At 38.3% G+C, this 21,803-nt stretch overlaps 1 long non-coding RNA gene across 2 annotated transcripts in view; it reads left to right on the forward strand.

The window, feature by feature from the left end:
- Nucleotides 1-844: 844 nt before the first annotated feature.
- LOC108517517 (uncharacterized) overlaps nucleotides 845-21,803 on the forward strand; it is a 116,683-nt gene continuing 95,724 nt past the window's right edge. The window contains exons 1-2 of one of the 2 annotated variants that reach the window (XR_001882130.1): nucleotides 845-947; nucleotides 8,263-8,325. This is a non-coding gene — a long non-coding RNA (uncharacterized LOC108517517). The remainder of the gene's footprint in view (nucleotides 948-8,262; nucleotides 8,326-21,803) is intronic. The other variant, XR_001882129.1, reaches the window with a different exon arrangement.

Below are 21,803 nucleotides of genomic sequence, written 5' to 3' on the forward strand. Positions count from 1 at the left end.
CAAACATTGTTTTCTCCACTTCTTCATCTATAACAACCCCTCTCTCCTGCTCTTCTTCATTTTTCTCCTAACCCCTCCAAAGCACATTGTAAACACCAATAAACAAAAGTCTTAAAAGTTGGGTAGCTCCCATGCATATGTGAGACAACAGAGGACTTAGAAGAAAGCTACAGTCATTTAAATGGGATGAGTTCAGCAGCACGAGTTTGCTACAGCTTGATCAGAGAAGCTGTTGTTTATTATTTTTTGTGTAAACAGAAAATGGGGGAGAAAGAGACACTAAGCTTTAATAATAAAATGACCTTTCTTCTGAGTAGATCAGCTTTGTAAGTGAAAATGATTCAAGGCTCAATCTAATATCTGGGGAATAGAGCCTTCCCTTCCAAAGACAGATGTGATTATGACACATAGTCAACAATGTTTTTCTTCATGATTGTTTGGCCTGAATTTGGGGTTTCTGAGAGAGAAAGGGAGATAAGGGGTTGAGGACTTGGAGAATAATAGAAATTAAATGGGGATGTATCTGTGGTTTTAGGTCTATATTACAGAGTATTATTGTTGGTGTAGGTAAAATATCATTTGGAATTCATCATAAGAAAGTCTCCTAGGCTTTCTAGTAGACCATTCTCAAATTAAGAGATAGAATCTGAACTTCGTGAGGTGATTTTCATTAACTTAACAGAAAACCATACTCTTAGCATTAGGAACTGAAGCCAGGATGTGGGTTTCCTAAGCTACCATAACAGTGCAGTTTAGAATGTGGTGTATACATTATGATTAGTTCATAGACATTTCCTTTATGACATTCAAAATGTGACTCTGTCTATTCTAAGGCAACTTTTGGTTTCATTACTTACATGATTCTTATAACTCCATAACAATAAATACTGATTATATAGAAATGAGGTAGTGAGAATATTCCTTGCCCCTGACTTCAATATCTACTGGTAAGTTATTCAATTTTAAGTGCCTTAAATGGTAATATTTAAAATATGTATAACTGTATCAATTTCTACCACATTACTACAATTACAATGAGAATAAAACAAAACAGGAAGTGACACATAGGAAAGCATTTTGGAATGTTCAAAATAAAGTCACTAGTATATTTAGACTGTTTTAGCCAGAAGTGATTGCTTAGTTTCCTCATGTCAGACACTATACTAAGCACTTTCCTGATACTCTCATTTAATCTTCATGAAAGGCTTATGAAGCATATACCATTATAATGCCTACTTCATATATTAGAAATGAAGCAACAGGGTCACAATTATAAAGTGAAGGAGTTAAGATTTGGATTTGTCTAACACTGGCACTATTAGAGCCTGTCTCAGCTAGATTACAAGAGATTCTCATGTAGCGTGGGAAGGAAATGATCTGTAATATTACAGAGTGATCTCAAGGCTCAATCTGCAATAGATATGCCACGAATATGGTGGTTGGCAGTCTCGGAGATGGCCCAAGGACTCTCATTTCTTAATATTCATGCTCTTACTTAATCTCCTCCCCACGAGTAGGAGGAGATTTCATGGATAACTTCTATTGAAGAGAATACAATAGAGGTGATGAGATATCACTTGCTAAGATTAGGTTATAAAAAGACTGTGGCTTTCATCTTGAGCCTTCTCTCTCACTCCATCCTGGATCACTTCATCCTGGGGAAAGCCAGCTGCCATGTGTGTGAAGCAGCCCTGTGGAGAAGCCCACATGGTAGGGAGAGGAAGCTTGCCAATAGCCACGCAAATGAGCTTGGATGCAGATCTTCTGGGGACTGCCAACAGCCATATGAGTGATCTTGGAAGTGGATCTTGCCCCAGCTGAGCCTTGATGACTATAGCCTTGGCCAAAATCTTGACTTCAGATTCATGAGAGATCCAGGTAACCTGCTTCTGGATTCCTGAACCACAGAAACTCTGAGATAACAAATGTTTATCATTTATTGTTTTCAGCCACTAAGTCTCATGCAGTAATAAATAACTGATATGAATGGTAACCAAATGACTGGCTGCAGAACCGAAACCTTTTCAAGCCTGCCTCCTTCAATTCATTCAACAAATACTTATTGAGATATTACATGCCAGGCATTAGATGTGGTTCCTGCCCTCAAACTGCTGTTCTTCTGATGGGACATGATGTGGCGGGAAAAAAAATTTTTAAAAAGAGTTAAAAATCCAAATTCCTTTTAAACTTCTGGAAAATGATTAAAAGAGCAGAGATATGGAGCCAGCCAGAAGGGCTCCAATTGCAATCTCCAGATATGGGTTTTTGGGTTAACAACTCCTTTGAGCTTCAGTTTCTTCATCGGCACAGATGAAAACTACTTCTGAAAAGTTTGCATAATTAAATAAAATAATGTATTAAAAATACCTGGCATATATTAGGGTCTCAACAAATGCCAATTCTATGAGTATTACTCTTCCTCTTTTTAATGTAGGGAATATCATTAGATTGTGAAGGGCTGTTGAGTGTGTATAAAGAGATAAGCACAGGCCATGATCCATTTTAGATGCAACCAGAGTACTTATTTCCATTAGTTTCTGTGGATCCTATAAATTATGTTATGACCAGAGGAGATGAAAATTTTATGAAAAACTTTTGAGATTCTAATTTTGTTTAACATGGACAAAATTTGACCAACTTGCATCAGTTGGTCAATTAGATTATAAAATAATCTAATATTTATTAAAATATCTAAAGTGATATCTGAAATTGGAAAGACACATACACAAGCCTAATACCTCCCAAAAAAGTGAAAAATCAGTGCTAGACTGCATTGGATTTTTTTTCGAGGAACTAAACTTGACCACTAGATGGCACTGGAGGCTGATTTCATCTTTCTATTTCCAGAACAGTCCCTGGGAAAACAACGGTAAGGCTATCATAAATTTTCTGAGTCAGTTACTTGCTTATCTGATGTGGTACAAGATAAAAAACATTTCTGTATTGTTTTTCAAGTTCCTAGTAATCCCCTGTCAATAAATAAACATAATGCCCACTCTTAACCTGAAGCCAACTGATCTCACAACTGAGTTTCATGAACCTTTGAAGAGCTTCCTGTAAGTAAATTTAAGTTTCTACAAACGAAATAAATTATAATTTACAACCAAAAAAAAAAAAAAAGAAAAGAAAGAGACATGATGTGCCTCTGCCAAAGCGCTGACTCCTGCTGTAAATTTTCTCTAGCAATTCAAATCTCAGTTATGAAACATCTAGGACAGTACCTGGAAATTCATTCAAGAAATATTTATTGAGACTTCCAGCATTCAAAGGCCCACATAGACACTGAGAGGCAATGGACACCCACAGGGAGTTTATCTTCTAGGGGAAGAATCAGACAATAAGCAAATGAACAGATACAATAGTTTTATATGCTATGAAGAAAATCAGTGAGTAATGTGAAAAAGATAAACAGGGGCAAGTTGAGGCACCTTTGATAAGATATGCAGAGATCTCTGAAAAGGTGTCATTTAAGGTGGAACTAAAATGACTATATAGAGTCATTCACAAAAGGAAGATTAGCCTGGTTCAGGAACCAAGAGGCAATGAAGAGGAATTTGGAGAGGCAGGCAGGCCAGGCCAGGCCATGGAGTGACTTAGAGTTTATATTTCATCTTGTCATACAAGCCACTGAGAGGTTTTAAGCAAGCAAGTTGCACAATCTGATTACATTTTTAAAACATTCTGGCTGTTAGTTGGGAATGGATTGTGTGACATAGGATAACACTAGCAAGTGCTTAATAAATGCATAATGAATGAATGAATGAATGAATGAATGAATGACAGTGCCTACTCTGTACCTAGTACCAATAAGGTGCTTTTGATTCACTGAAATTCACTTTACACATTATCACACTGATAGAGTTAGACACTCTTTACACAGGTTCTCCAATTTCAGGGTCCATCACAATCATCTGCAGCACCTGTTAAAACACAGATGACTGCACCACATCTTTTATCATGTTCCCCTCCACCATCACTTCCTCCCACCACAGCTTCTGATTCAGGAGATCTGGGGTGGGGCCCAAGAATCTGCATTACTAACAAGTTCCCAGATGATGCTGATGTTACCAATGTGAGGACCACACTTGGAGAACCACTGCTGTAAGAGGCTGGGCATAAAATGCCAACAGCTGTTAAAACAAGCAAAAATAGAATTTATTTTAGTTCTGTTACAGTTCAGTCTTCTGGGTGTTGGAGACCACATTCATCCCTTTCTTGTATTACTAAAATGGGAAATACTGTTCATTTCCTGACCAAGGATGATGTCCCTTTCTCCCTTACTAACATAGCTCGAGTGTTGTTCAAGATTATTATTGTGTCCAAGTTCACAGTTGAATCAGGATTCAATTGAACCAAATGTACCAACTGGTACCAAAGCTACCAGTTGACTTGGTAGCTTTGCCGGATTAGATACTCACTATCCCAGCCTCTCTTGAATGGTCATGGGACTAGGTCTGACCAAGAAGAAGTAATGGAAGCCTGTTGAAGATTCTGAGAAAGACTTTCCTCTTTAATAACAAGGAAAGCAGTGAGAAAAAAGTATTTATTTGTAGGAGACTAATCAGTGAATATTCTCATGCATAAATAGCCACCATTTAAAAAATGTGAATAGCTGTCAGTCATGGTGTGCTGGTAAATGTTAACAACAGGCTCTCAGCAATCACAGGGATAAATTGCTGATTTCCATAGTGTAAGTGCTGCCATGATGGCTGATTTCAGGCTACGAATGTGAAATCACTGAACATGGAGTTGCAAATAGATGCTAACAACCGGCTCTCAAGAGCCAGTATGAGCCAGTTTCAGCAAACTATTGCTGGAGATTATAAACCTAAAGATACGGTGCATCTTTCTCTGAAATACAAGGTAAGCAAAGCTAATCATTCATGTTTTTGGCACATATTCTCTTCTGAAATGTAGTTGCATAAACAGCTGAGAAGGTTCAAGCACAATGTTTAACACAAGAGAATACAAGCAGATTTGTGGTTGAAGGAAAGTTCCTTGCCATGACTATTTACATTTTGCTAAAATGTAAACCTAAAAGTAATTTTCTGCACAATTTTTTGCATCATTATAGGAAGCGTTTTTGAAAATGGGGTCGGCCTAAGACTTCTCAACCAACTATACTTCTTATGCAGTTACCTACATTTCTCCTTAGTGTCAAAAGAAAGTAAAAGCAAACTATTTACTTGGGAGTACCTCTGAGGAATTAACAGGTTCAGTTCCTTCTGTAGAGCAGTTGTCAACGTCCTCTCGTTACTACGACCCAGTAATCACTTAAGCGTCTGCTCAGCTACTGTGCAATTTCCAAGGTCTTACAACAAATTTTAGCAAACCCTTTCTGTCTGTTACCTGACATCGCACTCCACGCTCTAGTCAAAATGTTTTTTCTCAGGTCCTCTCTACTCCTGATGCAATGCCTTGGGGTGAATAATCTCTCACCTGGAACAGTTCATCGCCTCATTCAGGATTTCCCAAACTTCTCAGATTGCAAGAACAACTTGGGGGTGTTATAAATACAGATTCCTGAACCTCATGCCCTGATCTCCTTAATCAGACTCCAAGAGAAGGAGTCTGGAAATATGTAATTTTTAGCAAATGTCCAGATAATTTTTCATGATGCAATTTTAGAATAACCCTACCTTATCTCTCTTCTTCTTATTGCTCAACTCTCAGTTTAACCATTGCTTCCTCAGGGAAGCCTTCCCTGGACCCCCAAATAAGGTTGGATTCCCTTCCTATCTGTTTTATACTATGCTCACAATACTTTGGACTACTTTTTAGTTTTTACTCAAAAGAACTTTATTGAGAGTCTTTCCTACAAGATTGTAAATTTCATGAAAGTAGAAAGTGTGTCTTCTGTATGACAGTATCTTCAGTGCCTATCACCATCTCTGGCACATAGTAGATGCTCAATAAATATAGGGTGACTGACTGTCTCATAGACCTCTTGTTCTACTTCTGTGAAGAGAAACCTAAAGATATAGTCACTTCTTCATCTAGGAGCATTCATTCATAAGGGCAAGCGTATTTTTTAGGTTCACAACCAAAATACATGTCCTTGTACGAGTTCCATACCATCATGGGTCTTGATTTCCTTAGTTTTAAAAGAAGTAGGAATAGATTAAAAAAGAACAGTCCCAGTAGATTTAGTTATGAATACTAGGGGTTGAATGTGAGCCTTAGAAACCTGACGCAATAGGAAGAAGAATATCCTTACTGTAAGGGAGTATGTATTTTTGCTTCCAATCCGCAATGGTCACAGATTCCTTATCAGAAATGTCTAACTAGCGGAGCTTCCATTTCCTTTCTGGGACAATCTCAGTTCCCACTGGTGCTGTCCCTGGTGGTTTTGGTTGAGTTGAACTTTTTTATTCCACTGTCTCCAGAGGGCAAAGGCTCAGCATCAGAATCTAGCACCATGTGTCAAGGCGGTGGTAGTGGAGGCGGAGATCAAAAAAGAGATGCAGCTTTTTCAAAGAGCACCGTATGTCTCTTTTCATTTCCAAACCAAATGAGATGGATTAGGGAATAAATGTAGAATTCGTGTCAACCTCTTGAATCTTAGGGATAAGACACCTTAATTTTATCTTTATGTCTTTCTTAGGCACCCCTTAGGCCAAATGCCTGACCTTTCACTTTTTAGTCATTCTTATCAGTTCCTTTAGTTAAAATCTAGAAGTATAAATCTTATAGGAACCAGATAGTCACTTGATACCTATTTATTGCATTCATCCTATCTGCCAGACACTACATCTATGAGCTAGCCAAATGGAGGTTATTGTCAGACATGACAAATGAGGAAGAGCCATTTGAGAATAAGAGGTGACTAAGCTTAAATCTATTCCTGGATCTGGGTACAGTGGCTCATGCTTGTAGTCTCAGCTACGGGGGAGCCTGAGGTGGAGGATGACTTTAGCCCAGGAGTTCAAAGCCAGACTGGGCAATACAGCAAGACCCCATCACTAAAAGTAAAACAAAACAGAAACAAAACAAAACCCAAAACTGAAAACATTCCTAGGATTTAGAAAACATAATTTTTAACTATAAACCCAATGGATGAGAGACTTATACGAACTAATGTTGGTCCCAGATTGTTGAAAATGTAGGAAACATTGGAGATCCTTTAGTGCCAAGTTTTAAAACATTTTTAGTTTTGGTTTGAACAAAATCTTATTGGAAGCACACTGTGCAAAATGACCCCAAATAGCTGCTAAGGTTGTCACAGAAGCAAGGATCTTTGGCATCCCATCCACCTTCTCCCAGTGATAGTTGCTGAGGACACTGCAAATTCAGTTGGAAAATCATGCACCTACTAAAACACCTCCATTCTACAAATAGAACTTTGAGGTCCAAAAGGGAAATTATCTTCTCATGATTATAGAACTCAACAGAAGAGCCAGGCCAAGAACCAAGATTTTTGGCTTCTAATCCATGGCCTGGTTCACATCGCTATAGCATAGAACATCAAGCATTCTTCCTTCCTAATGTATGCAGTTCCTAAAATCAGTCCCCTGGTGGGTTGGAGACACTTCCAGAGGTACTTGATACTGTCATTCGAGAGCGTCTAAGGAAACAAACAGAAGCCAAACTCAATCCAGTCTAGTAATTAATTAAAGTCAATCAATGTGTAGATAACCACATTCTACTTGTACAGATTCAGAATCTCCATGTATGCAAAACACTTGAAAGTCAAAGAAGTAGAAACTAGAATGTTGCGCGACTGCAACCCCAGCAGAAACATTCAGTTACTCACCCACTGTAAAACTCTCCCCGAAAGGGATTTACATTGTGCCTGGGTGCCGGATGCATTCTCTGGTATCACCAGCCACATTTGAGGTGAAGGGAACCAGGAGAAACTCAACATGTGTCAAGGTTTTCCTAGACTTTTTAGTGGAAAGGTTTCTCACCTGCTTTGTATCTATTATTCCATCAACCTAATTAAAATCCCCATACAGTTTTGGGGCAGAGATTACCTAAGCCCAAAGCAAATGAATTAATATGACATGGCACATTAATGTGGGAGATCAAAAAGAAAAGCATTTTCTCTCCATTTTGTCCATCAGATTGCATATCGTTACCTGGAAGAGTAATTTCCGACTCCTGAAAAAGGATGCCTTTACTGGCTACTCCTGACAGACAAATTGCATTTGTCCCTTTGTATTTATTTTTCTGTTAATAAAATTGACATCACAATATACTATCCTCAGAAATGAAAGTCTGCCTTTACATTTATTTAGCCATCTTTCATGATTTTTCTTCCAGGAACTCATGTATACGTGGCAAATTTTGTTACTTTGACTAGCCTGCTGCTCTCTGTCAACCACCGTATGTATCTTTTAATTAAGTAGAAAAGAGATCTTAAAAGCTCACATAAGCCTAGGAAACTCTATTTCTGGCTGACAGCAATGTCTCCTCATTTGCTAGCAAAAGCACAGATTGACAGAATGGAATAGATCAAGAAAATTGATCGTTACTCATATGTTGGATAGAGTCAATATATGTAAATCCATCCCTATTGCTGGCAGGCCCTGAGATGCCTGCCATGCAGAACAGACATAGTTACAGGCTGTTTTCTAGTCCAAATGCCAGCCTTTTGCTTTAATGCAGCAAAACTACAGTTATGTACTCAGAAAGCTCTTTTGTATTCATAACAACTGCAGTTTGAATGTGGTTCAGGACAGAGAAACTATATTTACGAGTTACCATCTCTTCTGAGTCAATACAATTTGCAGTAAATACAGTTTAAGTTAGAGCTATGGTATAGATGCTCTGGGAATTGTCTTTGTGATTTTACTGTATTTTTCGGAAGCATTTTAAATGTTCACTGCTTTCGAGTTCATTTCTTTAAAGTGAACAGCCTCATATGGTTTTTGTGAAGATCAAGTGAAATAATAGATACAAAAAAGGTTTTGAAAAAATTAAAAGCTTATGCAAATGGGAGATGATGATGATTGTTACCTTTTGTCTCAAGATCCTTTTGCTTAAGGGTGATACTCCCTAGTTATCCCAAGGCCTTTTAAAATCTTGATTTAACCCCTGAACACGGGAGGTGGGTGTTGCGGTGAGCCGAGATCGTGCCTTTGCACTCCAGCCTGGGCAACAAGAGTGAAACTCCATCTCAAAAAAAAAAAAATCTTGATTTAAAATTGTTGGATATTCAAAGTAGCAGTGCCTGAAACACAACGTCTAAGAATATGAAATGCACATTATATGTTTAGATAGCCCTTAACATCTCAGAGATAAATAATTGTGAACCTCATAGCATCAAAGAAGAGTCGTGTTTCTTTCCTCAGGAGTCGGACTCAATGGTGTATGAATTTGAGTCTTTCAAGAGCTCTTAGAATTGCTGCCTTCTTTCCTGAACCTAACTAACCTATTTAAAAGCTAAGACAGTGTCTTTTCTATGCTGTCAATTGCCAGAGGACCACGGTTCATAAACACATATACGTAGACCATCATTCAGGCTGATTTAACACTCATAATAGGCGGGGCGTGGTGGCTCACGCCTGTAATCCCAGCACTTTGGGAGGCCGAGACGGGCGGATCACGAGGTCAGGAGATCAAGACCATCCTGGCTAACACGGTGAAACCCTGTCTCTACTAAAAAATACAAAAAAAAACTAGCCGGGCGAGGTGGCGGGCGCCTGTAGTCCCAGCTACTCGGGAGGCTGAGGCAGGAGAACGGCGTGAACCCGGGAGGCGGAGCTTGCAGTGAGCTGAGATCTGGCCACTGCACTCCAGCGTGGGCCACAGAGCGAGACTCTGACTCAAAAAACAACAACAACAACAACAACAACAACAAAAACACTCATAATATATGGCAGCAATCACAGGGAAAGCCCTTCTGAAAATGGGACAGTCTGAGCAAGGAGGACTGGGGTCTTCTGTAACTTCACCCATTAATTCATTTCCACCCATTCTAGTCACTCCAAACAACACAGGGCCTCTCTTTCAATGCTTCTTGCCCTAGAAGTGGTAAATGCCTCAATCACCCAGGGCAAGTGGCCAAAAATTTTTTCAGGGACAGAATGACATATGAGAGTGGGAAGATTTTAAAGATCTCTCATTTCAGGTCTTCTCCCTATCACCCTCATCACTTTCTCTCCCTTCTGTTGTTAGAAGGGAGAATTCTATTGTTAGATTCTACACAGGGCTTCCTCCACTGTCTATGAAATGTGCTCTGGTCTTCCCCATTCTTAGTTTTGCTGGCATTTTTGTTGCTTTCCTGTACCTCCTTTGCTGTCCCTAGTAAACTTTTTGAGGGAGTTTACCTCATCACTTTCATGTCATGATCTCCAGTGGAATTCCTTACAGTATAACATCCCCTTCGACTGCCCGGTTGCTTTCTCAGAAATCCTTGGTAACTTCTTCATTGCTAAATCCAATGGTGTTCTCTCCTTTGGTATTCTATTTAATCTTTCTATAACTGTGACATTCTTGATACACCCTTCATTGTAAATCTCATCTATTCCCTGGGTTTTGGTGTCTAAGTCTTCCTCCTTGTCTCTTCTTCACCCTCTGTATATAGTGACTCCCAAAGTTGCTGATCTTACCAGCCTTCCTTACTTTCGTTGTGTCCTAGTCTGTTCTGTGCTTTAACAGAATACCAGAGACCAGGTAATTTATTTTTAAAAACAGAGATTTATTTTCTACAGTTCTAGAGGCTGGGAAGTCCCAGGTCAAGGACTCTGCATCTGATGAGGACCTTCTTGCTCTGTCATCCCATAGTGGAAAGCAGAAGGGCAAGACAGCATGCATGAGAAACAGCAAAAGATAGGATTTGCAGCCTCAAACCCTCTTATAATTGGCATTAATCCATTCATGAGGGTGGAGCCCTCATGACCTAAACACCTCCCATTAGGCTTTATCTTTCAACACTATTGCATTGGGAATTAAGTTTCTAACATATGCTTTTAGGGGGACACGTTCAAACTATAGCATATTACAATCTCTGTCTCAGTGGAGTCATAGGCACCAGAGGCTTCTGCTGTCTGAATAGTTAAGTCTCCAAGCTACCTTTCTAGCACTGACCTTTCCAACGGACTTCAGATGTGTTTTTCTCATTGTCTGGTGGCCATAGCTCTCAAATTTAATGTACCCAAAGCTCAAATCATCTCACTCCCACAAGATAGATCCTTTTCTAAATTTTGTTTTCTTTCATGTTCATTTTATTCTCAATCACTTTTCCCCTAATAATCTAGTCTGGAAAACTTTGAATAATTATTAGCCCTTTCCTCTTCATCTCATACCTACACTATATATCCTTAATATTTTCTCAGAATAAAATAATTATAAAGTTTGTAGTATCAAATGCTAGCTAGTAATTTAGCTGAGCCTACCAGTACCATCATATCATTTTTTAAGCTTCCTGTCAGGGAACATTTCAAAAATACACAAAATAAGAGAAAATAGTAAAATGAACTTCCATGTATCTATAGCCCAGCTTCAACAATTATTACCTCAAGTCATTTTCTTTTCTTCCATGTTTTGCCACCAACACCCTGAAATATTTTGAAGAAAATCTCAGAGAGCACATCATTTATTTGCAAATACTTAAGTGTATGCAATGGTTAACTTTACGGGTCAACTTGACTGACCTTGGGATGTCCAGAAAGTTGGTTGAATATTATTTCTGGGTGTGTCTGTTAGAGTGTTTCCAGAGGAGATTAGCATTGGAATCTGTAGAGTGAGTTAAGCAAATTTCCCTCCCCATGTGGCTGGGTATCATTCAACCTCCTAAGGGATTGAGGAAGGGTGAATTTGCTGTCTGCCTGACTGTTTGAACTGGGACATAGATCTTCTCCTGCCCTCAGTACCCTTGGTTCTCAGACCTTTAAACTTGGACTGAATCTAGATCATCAGCTCTCTGGTTCTCAGTCCTTTGAACTATAGCCCTAGGTTTCCTGCATCTCCAGCTTGCAGAAGGAACACTATGTGACTGCTCAGCCTCAATTACTGAGTGAGTCAACACCTTATAATAAATCTCTTGCTGTCTCTATATATGTCCTCTTACCTCTGTTACTCCAGAGAAATCTCAACGAATACAATATCTCTAAAAGACTAAGATTCTTCAAACTAAACCATTATATAAAGTACCCAAAACACACAATGATCTCTTAATATCATATCTAGTCAGCAGTTTTCACATTCTCTGTTCATTTTAAAAATATTTTCTGGGAGGAGATGCAAATAATGCTTACACTGTAATTCATTGATATATACCTTATATCTTTTTAAAGTCAACGTTTCTCTTAATCTCATCTTTTTTGGTCCTTTTAGTTATTGTTGAAGAAACGACAATTTATTGGACAGAGTTTACCTCAATCTGTATTATACTGAATGCATCCACTTGGTATGATTGAATATCCTCCTCTGTAACCTGTATTTCTTGTAAAATGGTAGTTATATAGAGAGATTTGACCAGCCTATTTGGAAAGAATACTTCATAGATATTCTTATATACCTCCACCGGAGAGCACATAGTATCTTATTGTCACACTTTTTGTGATGTTAACAGCCACTGATGATCATTGGCCAGATTCAGCAACATACTAGAGGTTATAAAATGGTGATATTTTAATTATCTCATTGCTTTCTTAGTATATTTGTTATCTAGAGTATTTCAGGAAAAAGAAGTTTTACTTTATCAACTATCTGGCTACTCTAAGACAGCAATTCCCAACTTTTTGGCACCAGGGACCGGTTTTGTGAAAGAATTTTTCCACAGACTGGGAAGGTGGGGTTGGCTTTGGGATGATTAAGGCACATTGCATTTATTGTGTACTTTATTTCTACTATTATTACATGGTAATATATAAGGAAATAATTGTAGAGCTCATCATAGTGTGGAATCAGTGGGAGCCCTGAACTTGTTTTCCTGCAATGAAATGGTCTTATCTGGGGGGTGATTGGAGACAGTGACAAATCATCAGGCATTAGATTCTCATATGGAGTGTACCACCTAGATTCCTTGCATGCATAGTTAACAATAAGGTTTGCACTCCCATGAGAATCTAATGCTGCAGCTGATCCAATAGGAGGCAGAGCTCTGGTGGTAATGCAAGAGATGGAGGGAGGTTCTACATACAGATGAAGCTTCACTTGCTTGCCTGCCACTTACTTCCTGCTGTGCAACCCGGTTCCTAACCAGTCATGGACTGGTAACACTCTGTGGCCTAGGCGTTCAGGATCCCTGCTCTAAGATACAGGTCATATAAAAATGACAGGATAGCTTGATTATCTTTATTTATTGGTTTAAAAAATAATAAATTTGTTTCCTAGCAAGCTTCAAAATTGACCAATAATTTTGTTTTGTATGCTTATATATCTGTGAACTCAAGGAATTAATCTTATCTGATGTGTTCGAATTCATCAGAATACACTCTCTGGAGTAATTATCCCATCTTTGGCCACTGTGAGCCTCTTCAACTTAGCTGCTGACTCTTTTTGACACAAGCTTAGTCAAGCAACCTTTGATTGCTTCCTTGTTCTCTGGTGCACTGTAGGCTCATCGTACACATTTCTGCCTGAGTTTGCAACCATCCACATCCAAGGAGTAGGAAATAGCGTTTAAAGACTACAACCTGTGGCCGGGCACGGTGGCTCAAGCCTGTAATCCCAGCACTTTGGGAGGCCGAGACGGACGGATCACGAGGTCAGGAGATCGAGACCATCCTGGCTAACACGGTGAAACCCCGTCTCTACTAAAATACAAAACTAGCCGAGCGAAGTGGCGGGCGCCTGTAGTCCCAGCTACTCGGGAGGCTGAGGCAGGAGAATGGCGTAAACCCGGGAGGCGGAGCTTGCAGTGAGCTGAGATCTGGCCACTGCACTCCAGCCCCAGCGACAGAGTGAGACTCTGCCTCAAAAAAATAAAAAAAATAAAAAATAAAAAGACTACAACCTGCATGACACGTATGCTTATTATTAATAACTTGATCACTGTTTCTAGGCCTTTTCAGTGGGCAAAACTAGAAGCCAACTTTAATATAATATCCTTATTCCTCATTCCCTCGTTTAAAACAGTCATTATCTACATTGTCAGAGCATGTAGACATTACATACTAGACTGCCTCATTTATAGTGTATTTTTGGTCTTGATTGTACAGGCAAATTGATATTTAATGTTCCTTACCCATGCTTTCAGTAAATTTGGTTGTCTGAAGCTCATATTTTAGTACAGGGATTTTTAAAAACTTTATAATAATCTTTTATGGAACAATACTTTTGTAAAATACAATGAAAACAAATTACTTCAGAAATGATTCATGTACTTGGATGTCATATACTTTATAAAAAATGTCCCATGTACTTTATTTTTTAACACTTCATTTATATCATTTTGATTTGATTTTTTTTCTTCTTTTCCATGTTCTATTTCTCTCATTGCATTATTCTGTTTATTGGCGTTTGTGTTCCTCTTGGCTCAACTTTAGTGAAACGATTTTATTTATTTCTAGTTTTTTCTCAACTTATGTAATCTCTTATTTTAAGTGCCATAAAAATTGTGAACACTTGCTCTTACATCCATTCTTATTTCATTGTGGTTTGATAGACTCCTTAAGAAGAGCACATGAGAACAATGTTCTCTGTGTTTTTGCATGTTGACATCAGTTGACCACAGGCTTTTTGTACTTAAAGGTCAGTTTGGCTGAACATAAGATTCTTGGCTGACATTTTCTTTCTGTGAGTATCTTAAATATATTACTATAATCTTTTTAGCCCTAAAAGTATGGCTGTTAAAATTCTAATGACAATATAATTTTCTTTGTACTTGTCTTTTGGTGGGAGAGACTAAAGATATTTTCTTTAAAGGATGGTGTTGGCCATTATGGGTCAAATTTCAAGTCCCCTTAATACATAATTTCTAATAGCTTTTTTTTAAAGAAAGTTTTCAAATTATAATTTCTCTTCAGAGATGCCTTTTATGTAACAGTAGTTACCAAATTTGTTGTATCATGGAAGCAGCAGTCTGGCAAAAACAATGGAGTGTTTCACAGAATAATATTTTTAGATGTATAAAGGAGAACATACAGCATTTCAAAGAAACTAATTATATCGAAATACAGTTGTCAAAATAATTTAAAATTATGTTGCAGTAATATATTAACTTCTTTATTAACTATTAAGTAATGAGATATAGATCTTAATTCATAAGATCTAAATATAGTTAACAACTACAAATTTTAAAAAGTGATGAGCATCAATGGTATTTGGAAGTATTTTTCCAAACTGTAATTTGGCGTTTTGACTTTTGTGATTATTTTGATGATAAAATCATAGATACTGTCAATACTACTGTGGTTTAATGCATATGTTGATAATTAAAGAAAAACATTAAATTTCAGCCAGAGGTCAGTAAAAATATATACATACTATATTTCTTAACCAAGTTCATTGCGCCACCTAAATTTTACCCATAAATCCTGACATCCAAGGGCCCTAGGTTAGGAATCCCTATATTAGACATATGTTGAAATTTCTAAACCATCATTTTCTTTCAGGTGCTTTATTTTCTAACACTTTATTTACATCATTTTGATTTAATTTTTTTTCTTCCTTTCCATGTTCTATTTCTCTCATTGCATTATTCTGTTTATTTGCTTTTGTGTTCCTCTTGGCTCAACTTCTTTAGTGAAATGATTTTATTTATTTCTAGTTTTTTCTCAACTTACGTAATCTCTTATTTTAAATCTTCCTTAATCACCTCATTTCTGAGTTATTCCATTTGTGATTTCTGTCACAGCTTCTACCATTAGCTTGGTTTATTTTAGCTCATTTTGAAATACCGGGTTTCGGTCTTCATCTGTTTTTGCAGGCATGTCCTTCTTTGTGCCTCCCAGGTCATAGGGAATTAATTCTGCTTCTCATTCTTCTGAGACTGCATACTTTTTCCTTTGCTCATGCTTAAGTAAATGAGTTTTTGTGTACTTTTAGGAGGGAGGAATGGGCTAAATAACTTTTCTAGATTCATGACTCTAGGACTCCCTCTTCTGTTTCTTACCTTAAAGTAGTTTAAATATGCATAGGCTTGCATTTTGTGGAATCTGTCTCTTCTATTCCTAACTCCTTTTCATCTGGACTTTTCTTTTTTTCTTTTTTATTTTTTTCCTGCTCTTTTTGTCCCTGTTCTTCTCAATATGAAGCTCATGCTAACAGTTTCTCTTGGAGGGGAAGGTTGGCTTGTTATCATCAACGGCTTAGAGGGCCCAGATTACTCCATCACCATTAGATCCTATGGAACATGGTCCCCTTATTCTCATCCATGACTCAGAGTCTGCAAGACTCTTAGCCAGTTCAGTCATTTTCCAGTGTATATCTATAAGAAATATGGAGTACTCTGGTATCAGAATCCTCACAACTCACATTGCCTTTCTTTTACTTCCTTCTACAAAGATGCTGATACTGTGCAAGTCTGATGGCTCTCAGGGCTTTTTTCTAATCCCTCATATTTTGGAGTCTTTGGAAATATCTTAACATTTAGATAGATAGATAGATAGATAGATAGATAGATAGATAGATAGAAGATATGAATATATATTGTCTATGGATTTTTTTTTGAATTTTATATCATAGTGGCTCTATATAGGGCAGTGATTATCCACTGGGGATAACTTTGTCCCCCAAAGGAATTAACCAATGTCAGTGGTAGTTTTGGCTTTCACGCTGGAGGAGAGGTAATACTAGCATCTAGTGGACAAAGACCAGGGATGCTGTTAAACATGCACAGGACAATCCTTTACAACTAAAAATTATCCAGTCTAAATGTCAATAGTACTGAGGTTGAGAAACCCTGGTCTACGGGAATTTGGGGGGATTCAAAAAATAAGCCACAACTGATATCCTCCCAGTGGCCTCCCAACCTCCTCATCAGTTCTTCATCTAAAAAAATTTATTCACTTCTATCCCTTATTATTTATCCCCTTGTCAGGCCCATGTTTTTTGTTTTTTGGGTGTTTGTTTTGTTTTGTTTTGAGATGGAGTTCCGCTCTTGTTGCCCAGGCTGGAGTGCAATGGCACGATGTTGGCTCACCACAACCTCTGTCAACTGGGTTCAAGCAATTATCCTGCTTCAGTCTCCGGAGTAGATGGGATTACAGGCATGCACCACCACACCCAGCTAATTTTGTATTTTTAGTAGAGACAGGCTTTCTCCGTGTTGGCCAGGTTGGTCTCAAACTCCCGACCTCAAGTGATCTGCCCACCTCAGCCTCCCAAAGTGTTGGAATTACAGGCATGAGCCACCGCGCCCTGCCAGGCCCACGGGTTTTTTTTTTTTTGACCTGGCCTATTACACTACTGTGACCTGAAGCCTGAAGCTGCTCTTGCACTCTTTCCTGTCCAAATCATTCTACCCATGATGCCAGAGTAATTCTCCCAAAGTGCAGCTCACATCATGCCAAACAACTGCTTAAAGAGATTCTGTGACTTGCTAGTACCTTGCAAATAAAGTTTAATCTCATTATCTGGAGATTCAAAATTTTCAATGCTCTGCTCCAAATTTAACTCCCTGACTTTTACTCCCTCTATTCCTGATGCATATAACCTGCAATGCAGCCAAGTGGGAATTGCCACCGTTGGACAAAAATGTCTCCTTTTTCTATATTCTTTGTTGGACAACTTCCTTACTTTGTAGTGCCTTACCATCCCTCCAGCCCCACCCCAAAGCTCCCTTTACAAGAAACCTTCTCCTTGTTCCTCTTCTTTCTCCCCTGCACACTCCAACCAATAATGTCTCTCTCTCTTGAATATCTTAGCATTTTTGATACATTTGTCTTATAGCATTTAAATTATGTATATATTAATATAAATAAATAAGAAATATAATTAAGTTATATATTTTACCTACGTAAGTAGGATGTGTATGTATCCATACTTATACATATGTTATATTTTTGTGGTGAGAAAAGATTGTGTATTTTTCCTTTTGGTATGGCATTTTCCACAGCACCTGACTGAAACTATCACCACAGGATTGACAAGAATTGCATGCCAGATTCTGGGCAGAAATGTAGTTATAATGAAGCGTTAATCTGGCTGTACTTTGGCCCACTTCCTTGTGGCTAAAACTCAATGTGTAAAAATCATTGCAGAACTGCCATCCCCCTTTGTTACCTTTGTCCAGTGTCAAGTCCCTTCCTTCCCTCCCCAGAGATAACCACCATCTTGAACTTATCATTTCCTTGCGTGGAATGATTCTGACCATTTGCATCCCCAGTTTTCTTATAGATAGGACTCTGACATTGGAATCATAAGGCTTCTGTTTAATGATTGCTTTAGATGTTTTTCAGGCCCAAATCACAGCAACTTCCACAGATCTCCACAGATGAATGGGATCAGCATGATAATACAGCTGATTCATCTCCCTGTTTCTTGACTTCACCCTGCACTCTTCAACTTATCAATGATCACTCTTCAGCCAACTCCAAAACCCTTAAAAACCCTAACACTAAATTCCTCAGAGAGATGGATTTGAGGTTCCCTGCCATCTCCTCATTTGATGACCTTACAATGAAACCTCTTTTTCTGCTGCAACCCAGTGTCTCAGCGTAGTGACTTGCTGTGTGCATCTGGCAATGAACCTATTCTGTTTACATAACAAAGGCTTACACTGAGTAGATGCTCAGTAATATTTGTTAAATAAATAAGTGCATAGAATTGAGACCTAAAAAGGTGAAGACCATCTACAATTCATCTTTCTCATTAATGATAGAAACTAGAAGACATTAAATCAAAACTATGGTAATTTGTTCTTGTATGAGGGTTCTACATAGAGGCAGAACCTATAGGATATATTATAAACATACAGAAAGAGATTTATTATGAAGGATTGCCTTATGTAATTATGGAGGCTGAGAAATCTCACAATCTGCTGTCTGCACATTAGAGTAAAAAGACTGGAGGAAAACTGAGGGTATAGTTTCAATCCAAACGTGAAGGACTGAGAACCAGAGGAGCCGATGAAGTCCTAGTCCAAACCCAAAGGTTTGAGAATGCTGGGGGCTGATGGTGTAAGTCCTGCTCTGAATCTGAAGGTTAAAGAAGCGCAAATGCCAATGTCCAAGGTCAGGAGAAAATGAATGTCCCAACTCAAGCAAAGAGAGCAAATTCATTCTTCCTCTATATTTTGTTCTACTTGGGCCATCAACAGATTGGATGACATCTACTCAAGTTGTGAAGGCCAATCTTACTAGGTCTACTCTTTCAAATGGTAGCCTCTTCCACAAACACCCTCACAGAAAGCCCCAGAAATAGTGTGTTACCAGCTATACGTGTCTTCCTTAGCCTTTATCTTCCTTCATGTTTCAAGTTGAAACATGAAATTAACCATCACAGCTCTTAAGATTGTTTTGTGTAAATGATAGCTATCATCATCATCATTATTGTTGCCAATAATTGTTATTAATCTAGGACTAAATGTCAGATGGATAGCAATGAACAGTTTAACCTACACAACATGGTTACTGGTATCTAGGAGAATCTCTGTCCATGGCTAACTCCTCAGGTGGGACTCAACAGATATAAGATTGAATACTAAGTGTTAATAATAATTGTTTGACACTTCATCTCTCAATGCTTCACATCTCCATCACCCTGTGAATTTTGTTTTTGTGTTGAGTTATAATTTTAAAAATAATTTAAATTTAAAAATAATAGGATCACACTCCTTAGAAGAGATGTAGTGTAAATCTAGAATATCTTGTCTCATGCCCCCTTTCTTTCCTTTTTTTCTTTAGTAGCACATATTAAGTGCTCTTTATAGCCTCAGTGTGGCACACTAACCATTTCGTATAGGCGTGTATTTCTATAGGTAGAACATGCTGGTGCTGTCCTAAAGGGATGTTATGGGCACTGAGACAGTCCCCACCCTCCAAAATGCATCCCTTCCTACCATTCCTGATCTTCAGTGCTCATTATAGATTTTCTCTTTCATTTTTCAAGCAGGAGTTCTTATCGGTCACTTATACCATGATAGAAATGAGTTTCAGATTCCCTGCCCCCAGAGCCAGAATGAAGACCATGAGGTCATTGAGCCTGTGACAATGAGAAGGGCTAGAGTACTCCTGAGAACCAAACGCCAGCAATTCTCCTGCAGCACAATTGGTCACAAGCCTTGTGCTTTTCAAAGTTTTCCAGCTAGTAAATAGAAATCTGAAAAATATTTTATTGTTAATTTTTGGAAGAAACAATAAAATATTGTTATTCCAAGTAGGAAGGGTTGCCTACATATCATGTTGACATAGTTAAAATATAGAGATAGCAATTGGAAAAAATCCATAGAACATGATCTTTATGAGTATGAAATGTAGAATGCAGTGAGCACTAGATCATTTGGGAATAAAATGTTAAGGATCTAAAAGGCAACAGGTTGTTTGATCCTATGTTTTAATCACATTATTTCAAAATATTCAAAATCATTCCTATTTTCCCTTGGGGATTGAAACTATTCTCTGAACTCTAGACTGTGTCATGTCTCTGAATACTAAATATCAGTTAATGGAAAGCTGTGTAAAATGTGAATGAGGAGCTTTTTATTCATCTGGTTATCTTTGCCATGCACAGTGATTTGGGCTAAGCTCTTACAATCCTGTTTTAATTTCTTAGTAATTTTCTTCTCAGGAATTCCCAGACACTTTACATGCTCACTCACTTGTTACGACACCTGGAGAAAAGAGAAGCTACAACAGGGTCAGATTTCATACTACTATCTTTAGGTCTGTGCCATGCTGAACCCCATCATTTCATGGTGTTCTTGGTGCCTTTTAGAAATGGAATCCATACTGATGGACTCAACATATGCATAGTTCCACAATCTAGCAAGTGGTTTTTTTCACTTTATAGACAGAGACAGGGTTATAGATTATATTGCTGTTCAGCAAATATTCACTTCCTCCCCCATTCCTAGTTTCCTGGGAGGAATATACTTCCCCACCCCTTTGATGCTAAGCTTAGCCCTGTCTTGCTTCAGCTTCATGATAAGCAATGTGCAACAGCTCTTGACTTGGGTTTGGCCATCCATGTGATTTGCTTTGACCAATAGGATGTTAACTGATAGGACACAAGACTTGAAACAGGTTTGCATGTTTCCATAGGAAAAAGAGGTCTTGGGTAACCTCTTGTTTAAGGACAAGGAGACATGTGGAACAGACTTTGTTTCAACCTTTACGCAGGAGCCAAACCAGCTGAATCCCAGCAGGTCTATAACACATGAGAAATAAATGTTTGTTGTGTGCCAGAAGCATAATTTTGGTGAAGGCTCACTGAGGCCATCAGTCCTGTGCTGAAGCCCTTATCACCTACTAATCAACTACTGCAATTATTGCCCACTTGACCTCTTTGTATCCTGCCTCCACCACCTCCAATCTCTCCTACCTAACACTGCCACTTTCAACCTCCAAAATCTCTCCTTTCATCATGCCACTGTCTGTATGATGTTTTGGAGATTTTTCTAACTAAGAAGTTTCACAAATCATATCTCCTGAAGATAATATCCCTTAGATGATAATAAATTAACTCCTTGTTAAAGGGATCTGTAATTATATGTATCTGGGAAACACAGAGTTAAGCAAATGCAAATATGTTTTTGTTGTGTTGTGTGTGGGTTTTTTCAACTGTAGAACTTCTTGGAGCCTTTAATGTAGAAATGTCTATTGTGCTTCTTGAAACAGGGAGCACGAGACCCATCATTTTTAAACTTATTAACCATGGAACTCTTTTTCCCAGCAACATAAGTTAACCTCTCAAGAGTCACTAGTGTTCCATAGCACACAGTTTGGGAAATGATAGCCTGTATCATAAAGCTA

The sequence above is a fragment of the Rhinopithecus bieti genome, unplaced genomic scaffold, assembly GCF_001698545.2.
Source record: "Rhinopithecus bieti isolate Rb0 unplaced genomic scaffold, ASM169854v2 scaffold_39703, whole genome shotgun sequence".
Taxonomy (NCBI): domain Eukaryota; kingdom Metazoa; phylum Chordata; class Mammalia; order Primates; family Cercopithecidae; genus Rhinopithecus; species Rhinopithecus bieti.